The sequence below is a fragment of the Mizuhopecten yessoensis genome, unplaced genomic scaffold, assembly GCF_002113885.1.
Source record: "Mizuhopecten yessoensis strain PY_sf001 unplaced genomic scaffold, ASM211388v2 scaffold1497, whole genome shotgun sequence".
Classification (NCBI taxonomy): Eukaryota; Metazoa; Mollusca; class Bivalvia; order Pectinida; family Pectinidae; genus Mizuhopecten; species Mizuhopecten yessoensis.
Genome location: NW_018404076.1, coordinates 87,355 through 99,019, shown reverse-complemented (window position 1 = coordinate 99,019; position 11,665 = coordinate 87,355). Strand labels below are relative to the sequence as shown.

General features: G+C 37.0%; 1 long non-coding RNA gene across 1 annotated transcript; it reads right to left on the bottom strand.

Moving 5' to 3' along the window:
- Positions 1 to 8,087: 8,087 nt before the first annotated feature.
- LOC110463160 lies at positions 8,088 to 11,532 on the bottom strand. The gene is made up of 3 exons (XR_002464353.1): positions 11,523 to 11,532; positions 11,123 to 11,235; positions 8,088 to 10,097 (listed from the first exon to the last, which is right to left on the bottom strand). It is a non-coding gene; the product is annotated as an uncharacterized LOC110463160 (long non-coding RNA).
- Between the last annotated feature and the right edge of the window lie 133 nt (positions 11,533 to 11,665).

The window sequence follows — 11,665 nt, the reverse complement described above, 5'->3', positions numbered from 1 at the left end:
GAACTAATGGCGAACAATTGTTGAACATAATTCCCTTTTAAGACACCAGTAGTGAACTATCTCTGGAAATGAGGGAAGTTTGATATGTGTCAAGTCTGTCGGTTTCATTGGTTCAGCCTTGATAATAAAAAGACATACACAAGGCAATTCTGTAGAATTCACTATAATTCAAAAGCCTGTATTTGTCTTGTAAGTTGTTATGTTTGATTTTCAGAAAACATTATCAATAAATGTTCAATACAATGATGTTTTAACTTCACATTAAGAATAAATCATGTTCTGTCCTTGTACAAGATTTTAGACAAATATTTGTATCTGTTAAGTATCTAACAGAAGTTGAAATACCGCAGATCCCTCATCTTTATTTTGATTACTGCCTGCTTAAAATCATTTCTCCAGCATAGTGACATGCAAGAACAGTCCTCCGTATTTGGAAGTTAACAGTTGATTCGCTGTTGCAGAGAGTTCTATGTGTCAAAGAAACAAATCTATAAGGGATTATATGTGACTAGGTTTTCTACCGAGATCGTTCAACATACGCTGCAGAAGTTGATCGACCGTCGTCAATACTAAATTTCTAGCTACAAGATTTCAGCGTGTGTCATGATTAAAGCCACGTTTTAGAGTGCCATAGCATGACGTCTTTCACTTTTCTGTCGACGTTGAGTTTCAATTGATTCGTTGTGCATTATCGCCGTTGTAAAATCAATCCATTCGTTTTTATAAGATGAATGACCAGTCATATTTAGTACCAAATACATTCAATATAGGGTCTGATTAATAAACAGAATACCCAACGAGTGACGGTTGGTAACTGAAACAGAGCGAGCCTCTTCTCCAGTCTGCGCCGCGCGGTGACCAAGTGGTTAAAGGGACATCACGTGAAGAGCCATATTTTTTTAATGAATGTATGTAGTGTATGCACATCCACTTATGTTACGCTATCCCCATATTCAATGTCCAGTTTGGCGACTTGAATTGTTCGGGAAAGCCCTGCTAAAAATAGCGCCGATAACGTCACCTGACTAGGCAGTAAACACAAGTGGTGTGATGGAGATGAAACGGTTTCCAAAGGGGCCCCCAGAGAGGGGCCGTTAGGTAACTGCACCTTCTTACCGCACTATGAAACCAAGTAATATGATTTCTAAGTCCGTATTCAAACTTATTGAACAATAATTATTCATCATCAGAAGTTAATTGCACACTTGCCAATATTCAGAATGTAAATTTATTTAGCTTTAAACATATATTTGTTGCCAATAAAATTGAACAAGGGATGGGCACAAGTTTTTACAATTTATCACAGCCTTCTCCCGTCATACATTTACAATTAAATGTCAACAATGATAATAGGCATAAACATAAAGTAGATATATATAAATATATATTGAATTTAGTACCGGAATGTGACCGGTACAGATGGTACGGGGCTAAACACCTTCCCTCAACCATGGGACAAACCTTTCTGTAAAAAGGAATATTGACGAGACGAATATCCCTTTTCAAATGTTTACATAAAGTGCATATATGCAATGACAAACTACACGCGTATAAAAAAAGAGAAACGTTTGTGAATTTATTTATTACAATGAACAACTAAAATGTCTTTGGCCAATTATTTTTTCTAGACCATGCATATAAATGTATGTATACTCTCTTTCCCACTTTCACTGTCTCCATACGCTAACACTTAGTAAGTCATATTAGCCATCACACACAATAAACTGTATGGCAAAACCACTACGTGTACATGTAGAATATGTGTCAGATATGGAAAGTGTTGATATACTTGATAATTATATTTTTTCAATACTTTAGAGATTAAAGCATACTTGTAAATGGACCTTTTTATGTTGAGACAACTTTTCTTTAATCAGTTCCTTTTGTCCGAAACAGAATCCGTAGCTATCGGCAGCACGCGCCATTTTTACAACGTAATAAAATATTTTTTCCCCTTAGTTTAAACATATTTTATTGCCAAAAAATGCAAGAGGATTGGGCACAAGTTACATGAACATTATAAACGCCCTTTCCTTATAAGATAGATAATTGTATATACACATCATAAGATGGCTTTCATAGTTTAAATCACTACAATTATCTATTATTGAGAGAGAGAGAGAGTGAGAGAGAGAGAGAGAGAGAGAGAGAGAGAGAGAGAGAGCGAGGAGAGAGAGAGAGAGAGAGAGAGAGAGAGAGAGAATATTACTTAGTCATTGCAGTTTATATAATGTACATATCAATATTCAACATATAATACACACATTCATTCTTACTTTTATTGACAAATTATGGTAGTATGAAATTTGGTCATGAAAATGGAACCATCCAGCATAGTCAGCGCAGTGATATCCTGGCACTATTCCATACTTTCAACTATTCAACAGTTCGTCACGTCCCGTGCTTTGTGGCTTTCTCCTTTTCATTCCATCCTTTCTCGAAAATTCGTTTCTACCGCACTGGCTGTAACTGAATGGCCCATCACATGGCTATATTACATACATTCAAGCACACGCACACTTCTTGCATTCACGCTCTCGTGCACTTAAAAGAAAGTTAAACATTACAGAGGATTACTAAAATAATAAGGAACACACAAGTGCACGTTATGCCATGTAATACGGACACAAGCTAAGAAATGAATATGAAAGATTAGGACTGTTGGAGGGGAGACAGAAGAACGTGACCATATTAAAACCTGCGAGTACTCGATACATACTGTTGGACATATATAAATACATTTTTATTTTCGTCACTCGAATAATCTTCATGGCCATACAATAATTTCTCTAAGCTTAGAGGTAAGTATTCATGAAGATTTCTAAACATTTCAAATCTTTGATCAGTATATATACTGCATGTAAAAAAGAAATGATGAGCATTTTCATTAGGATATCCACATGCACAAATAGGAGAGTTGATTAGGTTAACATTAAAGAGATCATCATTTAAAGGGCTGCATTTATGACGGAGTTTGGTTAGTAAAATATTTAACTTACGGTCACCGGCTAAATAAAAAACAGGCACTTTAAATGTTTCATTTTGTTTTTTGAGGCAGTTTGTGAAGCTCTTAAAAGAATGTGCAGTTTTAATATTAGTGTCAAGCTCATTCCATAGTCTTAAAGTAGAAGGTATGAACGAGTTGAGTGAAGATTGTAAGCGGAAATTAGGAATGGAATAGTTCTCAGAGTTTCTCAAATTATAAGGAGTTAAAGTAGCTACTAGTGGCGGGAGAAGGTCAGTTAGGTAAGAGGGAGTCATATTGTTGTGAATTTTGTAGAAAAGTTGAAGTTTGCGGCGGGTGCGACGTTGAGACAAGACTTCCCAACCAGTTTCGAAGTAAAGAGACGCTCTACTAGCAAAAGATGGCAGGCCGGTGACAATACGCGCCGCTTCTAACTGGAGTTTTTCAAGTTTATTTGCATCGGCAGTTGTACAACCGTCCCAAACTTCGCAACAGTATTCAAGCAGAGGGAGTATAAAAGTAGGATAAATTCTGTTTAATGTCTTGCGATTTAAAGTATATTTTAACTTGCGGAGAATTCCTATTTGTTTCGTTACAGTTTTACAAATGTTATCAATATGGTGAGTCCATTTACAGTTAGCATCCAGGAAAATGCCTAGAAGTTTATGATGTTCAATAAAATCAATATTAACATTATTAAAAATGAGATTGACATCAAGCTCAGCATTGGTATTTGAAATTAGTAGTGCTTCAGTTTTATTAGGATTAAATTTAACAAGCCAATTTTCTGCCCAGTTATGATTTTTTTCAAGATCTCGGTTAGTAGTAGTTTCAAGTTCAATTGCGGAAGAAGAAGAGACGGATAGGGAAGTATCATCAGCAAAAAGACGGGAAGGGCTTCAATACGTATTCCGATTCTTCCTGAAGTCGAAAATTAATTCTTTATAGAGAAAAGGTTGTTACATGATCATACATTCTAAGTCAACATCATATGAAAACATGAACTGTTGAAAAATTATGATTTAATTTTTTTTTATTATGCGATCCTATTTACTAGAAGTAGGTTCTCCTTCCTCAGTTATTCATCATGGTCCGTCATTTTGACATTTTAATCTAGTTGCGATAACGTAGCTTTCTGACGAAGAGCGATTTTTTTTTTATATATTGCGTCGTCGCGCCAGAGGAGGCCGGGTATTCATATTAGTACTAATTTAAATCTTGCATGTCAAAAAAAATAAAAAAAATATCAATTTAGCAATATAATTAAATCATACCGTTTTACTGATCCCGGTAATATTATAAATTATGTAAATCTAATAGCGCACGTATCTCATTTGACCCCGAGTACCGACAGAGGACAGAACAGAATACGCCGTGGCCATCACAACAGTTATCCCTTGGAGGGCCTCATGGCAAAATCAAACTAACCAGTCACTTATCCCTCCTTTCGCATAAACCACTGTATAATTATAGAAACACAAAGTAAACTCTCTCCGATACATGCCCATTGACATATGAAACTAAGTTCATCTGTGTTCAAACTCAGACAAAGATACTAGCGATGTTAATAGTTTTAGATATTTATTCATAACATAAACAGCGCTAGCATTTCTGTCGATTTCATTTCAGCTTAACCGGCTATCCGGAAGAATACATGCACCGTACTAACTGCTAGGGCAGATATTGTCCCTTTGAATGCTTCCTACCTGCGGTAATGATTCCGTAACGTACTCCTTGCGCTATCTTTTGACCATTTGGCAACTTTTCGCTTCGTAGCTGACACGGTACAACACTTTTCATTTTGTTTACAAAGAAATGGTGTGCTATGCGCATGCGCTAGTAGAGGGAAATACCTAAACAAAACGTCAGACAGGTAGAAATACCGATGATTATCTTAGATTTAATGATTTTTATGAATCTATTTCAGGCAAATCCGATCGTTATTTTCCATAAGGAGTCTCACTTGATATGCTTATGTAGTATTTGAAAAAAAGACCAAAACAAATCGTGATGCCCCTTTAAGGCGTCTGACATTCCTACGTGGGGCAGTCGCCAGGTAGGTCGGTTTTTGTTTCTCTCCGGGAACTCCGGCTTTAATTTCCTGCACCACCGAACCTGGCACGTCCTTAAATGATCATAGCTGTTAATAGGACGTAAACGTTAAACACAAACAAACCAATCTCCAGTCTTCGAGTTTCAGGAAGTAGACTTTGTATGTATTCTGATATCACTTTTCACGAATTAGATGGTGTATTCCGTACCCTATCTGTTAAAAATAGTCCATGAGTTCGGTGTGATGAAACCTACTAAATATATGTCATCTCATACACAGAACACGTCGTATAGATTAAAGCTAAAATTTAATGTAGGTGAGAATGAAGCATTTCATCTTAAAATGTTTGATATATGTTTCGATCAATTAAGTTGCACTTCAAACCACTCGTTTATGTTGTATATAAACTAGTGATGATATAGTTGGTGTAATGACCGCAAGTTTAAGGTTGAGTCATAACGTCTTACAAGGAAACTTGTCACCTTCAGTCTGTATAGCATAGTGTCGTATACACCCGAGATATAAGTGGTGCTACAATGTACCATTATTACTCAAGATGATGATGTCTACAGCGTCTGGGACACAGGACCTCTGTCCTTAGTCAGCTCAACACCACCACTAGTGAGTGTCGTGGCCAGTAACAGGGTTAAGCTTAGTGCTTCTTCGTTAGAAATACAATCAAAATTCCAGGAATATAGGATTTAAGGTTTTTCAAATTCATTAAAATGTCCTAATTCTGAAAATTGTACGATTGCGAACCGGAGTCAAGATGTTTGTACGAAGTGTACTTACGTATACTACTTATTGAAATCACGGACACCCAATCACAGCTGTGTGGCTGAATATTACTCCTTCCCGAAGATATGTGCGAGACGTTGCATCTTTATCCGATCTCGCTTATACCACGGAATTAGATTAGATGTTATCCAAGTCCGTGCTTAAACTCTTGTATATTGATGTACAACCCATGTCGTTATCTTCTGATTACGACACAACTCGGGCTGGACGGAAGGATTTTGACTTGCTAACATTGTTGGGCAGTTTTCGATAAAAAATAATAAACGTTTCTTACGTGACCCGATCTAAACTTCATTTGAAACCGGTCAAAAATCCGAGATTACTGTCAAGGATTCGGACTGACCGACAGATTTTGAGCATTATCTTATATTAAATTCTCTGCAGCATATGTGAATTTAAAACTAAAACTAACATAATATAGGGCGATTTAGTTCAAACTTCGTGATATGGTTTACTGATGACCCTGGGTAACGATCATTGTTGGTTAGCCAACGAAGCAATTCGAGATGACCATCAAAAAGTATAAATAACTGATATGGCATGACCTGTACATGTTATTGAAATAAGATTCAGTTAAACCTGTTTAAACTTTATACAAAAACCCTGACTATCGTCAGCTTCTTTCGGAGACTTCTAGAACTGGTTTCAAAACCACATTGGCATACTGTTTCCTAGCGAAGGGAACGATGCAAAAGGAGGTATTTGTAATTACCGCAGGAAAAATAGAACAGGTTATATTGAAAATTAAAACAATTTTCGAAACATTCAAATAGGTGTTTCTCTGGTGACAGGAGGCCGCGCGCGCAGTGGCGAGTAGTTAAGACACCTGACCGTCTACAATCAATTTCCCTACAGATTCGAGCCCTACGTGGTGCAGTCGACTTGCTCCGTGCACTCCGATATTCCTCCACTAACAAAATCTGGCACGGCCTTAATTAAATGACCCTAGCTGTTGATAGGACGTCAAACACAAACAAAATGAACCAACCTCTGGTGACACAAATCATCTTAAAACAAAAATCAACACATTTGTTTTTTTTGTAATAGGTTTAATCAGATGGCTGAAAAACGACTGTAAGCAGTGTGTGTTGATTACGTTTGACATTTGATAGAACAGTCAACATAGTAACCTTGGTTACCAGTGATGACCATGCTTAGCAACCAAGGTCAGGAAATACAATAACCACGATGACAGGAACATAAACGGTTACATATCAAACTAAAGATACACATACATTGAACTAAAAATAAAATATTGGTTTGCTTAATGTGGTAATGATTTTCCATATTGCACGAAAAAAAGATGTGATTTACAATAAATAAGTATGAGCATTGAGATGGTTTATCAAATTCTCAAATCAAAAATGGAAGTTAACTTAAGGAAATGGTTATTACTCAATATATATATATATATATATAGGAGCTCGTTAAGAGCAAAGGAATTTAACTGTTACTAAACACAATAGATCAGTAGACCCCCTACACAGGTTCATTGTCCCATTACCCTTGTTATGGCTTCCTGCATAACAACTTAAGGAAAACTACAAACTGGAAACATTATTGAACATGAAAGTAAAGAAATATTCCGTAGCAACCATCACCTTATTTTTGTTGTTCAAACTACGACAGCCAATCAATTCAAAAATCTAAAATAGAATACACAATGTTTCAACAGTTCACACTCACAGATTAAGTATATGTATGCTTAAATAGTCTGCAATTTGGCTTTCATTACGTGTATTCTTTAACAGGCCAATCAGAATCCAGTCCAAATATTTAGTTTATGAGTGAGTAGTGAGATATCTCATCATTAGCTGTCCTGGAATAGTGGAGTTAAGTACACAGTGAAAGCTGTCCGGTGAAACATGACTAGAACAAATATCCCAGCAGATTCAGTAAACAATGTATGGGAAAACCACCTTTATGATGACATCAAAACCAGTGTAAATGGCGGATTTTAAATGAATCAATCAATCTAACACCTCTGGGTGGAGGCTGTAATAGTCTAGCCACCATGTCCAATCCCTTTAATGAACGTATGGCAAGACTTTTAAAAAAGGAGCATGTCTTGGTAAAATTAAGTCCATCAGAAAAACAATGCTAAACTGCAACTTTCAAAGAGCGCATGTGTATGTAAGTTTATCCAGTTTAAACTCCTTGATGATCAGTACAAGTTTGAACATTACTGTCTTCCCATTGAAGAAATGGCTTACATGTACAAGATGGTGACCACGGTAAATGTATATTGTGATGAATCATTTAATCGTGCTCTTTTAAAAGCAAGCACCATATTTCAATAAAGAGAGACAGTTTTTAGTTCATTTTCAGAGTTTGAGGACCCAATACATGTTTGAAACATAATCATCAAGTGACTATTTTCGAAACTGTATTCATCTTTATCATTTAATCCTCATTAAAAATACCAAATCATTATGCAACAAGATGTAACCAGAGCGAAAACAAAATCTCATTAATCAAAATAAAATAAAATCGCAATAACATAAACAGTAAACCGAAACAGACATAAAAACATGAACTATATATTCCTACAAATATAAGCACAACACAGGAATAACCAAGGTACACCTAGCGGTAGGTTTTTGATATTTCAGAACATGGCTTTTTGTCCAATTCTGGGCATAAACTTTGTCTACATCACAAAGGAGTCATATCCTCGTTTTTGACAAATTAGCTTTGAAATGTTGACACCTGGTTTTAATCATTCAAGTATAATGTCAGGTCCTAGTTGTAATACATATGCCAGCTGTCCGGTACCAAAGTAGAACTTTCTATCACCACCACTGAGGCCAACATCCCTGTACAGTAGGTGAGAAACAGATATATCTATCATAATTACTGCACATAAGCTTAACGCTACATCTTATACCTGTGGTTTGTGTTAAAAGTTACCTCTCGTAAAAAGTTTCCAATAAGCAATTTGTAACAATCTGACTAAGGTAGGCTAGCATATCTATCTAAATGCAATTTGTAATAAGAAATGAACACATCAGTCTTTAAAATATTTCCTAGCACTAATTTAGATATGAAAATGCTTTCCACCCAATGCCTAGAAAAGAAAAGAAAACAATATCTCTTCTTCATCTCATTAAAACTCTGCTTAACTGTTAATGGATTTAACAATGTTTTTATTTATTAAATTTTAATGAGGTTATACCTTTCATATTACCAGGTACATGTTATAAGTGATAACATAACACTATATATCTAAACATACATCTATCTACTAGGAGATGGGGATAAGTCAAACAAGCTGTGATTATCTCAGATGGTTTGGTTTGTAGTATACTTACAGTATAAATCGCTGTAACATAGTCAAAATATTACAAAATGCTAGAGGTTTATTAATCAACTGTAATCAGTGGTTTAGTCAATATATTAAAAGGGGATATATAATATTAATTTACAATTGAATTGTTGATATTTTTTCACCTTTAATTTTACTGTACATATATATGGTTTATTTGAATGGTAATTATTTTGCCATAATCAGCCATTTCTTATCTGTATACCGATAGTTAAATAAACAAACAACATGCAAAGCGGTCACACAATTCTATTCAAGCTACTCAACACATTTCATGTGCAGCGACGTCACACTGCATCTGATTTAAACTGACTTCACAGACTATGGATGATAACACTGACCAGTGGGAGCCATGTTCAGGTTATAACCTCACAATTCGGCTCCGAAGCTTACTTTAGATCACGCAGCCTATGGATGATAACACTGACCAGTGGGGAGTCATGTTCAGGTTCTAACCTCACAATTCGGCTCTGAAGCTTACTCTAGATCACAGACTATGGATGATAACACTGACCAGTGGGGAGCCATGTTCAGGTTCTGACCTTACAATTCGGCTCTGAAGCTTACTTTAGATCACACAGCCAATGGATGATAACACTGACCAGTGGGGAGCCATGTTCAGGTTCTAACCAATGGTGGCTGTGATGGTAATTGCAGGCATCACAAATATAATATTCTGTTGAAGATGATCATAAATTTATACAATAAAATTCCCCAATCGTACAATGTTATGTAAACAGTGGTAATGCAATAGTTACACATTTGTTATTTGAGCTATCTAGTCTAGATCTAAGCAAAATCTCACCAACACTAAGCAATTTGCAGCATTCACTCAACAACTTAAATGTACATCACTTAAGACACATCCACTCCACCTTCAGTATTGAAATCCATCTCCTAACAGACCTGTTCCACCTTCAGTAGGTAAAAGCCTGCTCCTAACAGACCTGTTCCACCTTCGGTAGGTAAAATCATTCTCCTAACAGACCTGTTCCACCTTCAGTATGTAAAATGCTGCTCCTAACAGACCTATTTTACCTTGAGTATGTAAAATGCTGCTCCTAACAGAACTGTTCCACCTTCAGTAGGTAAAAGCCTGCTCCTAAAAGACCTGTTCCACCGTCAGTAGGTAAAAGCCTGCTCCTAACAGCCCTGTTCCACCTTCAGTAGGTTAAATCATTCTCCTAACAGACCTGTTTTACCTTCAGTATGTAATATTCTGCTCCTAACAGACCTGTTTTACCTTCAGTATGTAAAATCCTGATCCTAACAGACCTGTTCCCCCTTCAGTAGGTCAAAGCCTGCTCCTAACAGCCCTGTTCCACCTTCAGTTAGTAAAATCCTACTCCTAACAGACCTGTTTTACCTTCAGTATGTAATATTCTGCTCCTAACAGACCTGTTTTACCTTCAGTATGTAATATTCTGCTCCTAACAGACCTATTTTACCTTGAGTATGTAAAATGCTGCGCCTAACAGACCTGTTCCCCCTTCAGTAGGTCAAAGCCTGCTCCTAACAGCCCTGTTCCACCTTCAGTTAGTAAAATCCTACTCCTAACAGACCTGTTCCCCCTTCAGTAGGTAAAATCCCGCTCCTTACAGACCTGTTCCACCTACAGTAGGTAAAAGCCTGCTCCTATCAGACCTGTTCTACCTTCAGTTGGTAAAATCCTGCTCCTAACAGACCTGTTTTACCTTCAGTATGTAAAATGCTGCTCCTAACAGACCTGTTCCACCTTCAGTTGGTAAAATCCTACTCCTAACAGACCTGTTCCACCTTCAGTAGGTAAAATCATTCTCCTAACAGACCTGTTCCACCTTCAGTAGGTAAAAGCCTGCTCCTAACAGACCTATTTTACCTTGAGTATGTAAAATGCTGCTCCTAACAGAACTGTTCCACCTTCAGTTGGTAAAATCCTTCTCCTAACAGACCTGTTCCAACTTTAGGGTGTAAAATCCTGCTCCTAACAGACCTGTTTTACCTTCAGTATGTAAAATCCTGCTCCTACAGACCTGTTCCACCTTCAGTAGGTAAAATCATTCTCCTAACAGACATGTTCCACCTTCAGTAGGTAAAAGCCTGCTCCTAACAGACCTATTTTACCTTGAGTATGTAAAATGCTGCTCCTAACAGAACTGTTCCACCTTCAGTTGGTAAAATCCTGCTCTTAACAGACCTGTTCCACCTTCAGTTAGTAAAATCCTACTCCTAACAGACCTGTTCCTCCTTCAGTAGGTAAAATCATTCTCCTAACAGACATGTTCCACCTTCAGTAGGTAAAAGCCTGCTCCTAACAGACCTGTTCCTCCGTCAGTAGGTAAAATCCTGCTCCTAACAGACCTGTTCCTCCGTCAGTAGGTAAAATCCTGCTCCTTACAGACCTGTTCCACCTTCAGTAGGTAAAAGCCTGCTCCTAACAGACCTGTTCCTCCTTCAGTAGGTAAAATCCTGCTCCTAACAGACCTGTTTTACCTTCAGTATGTAAAATGCTGCTCCTAACAGACCTGTTCCACCTTCTACCTTC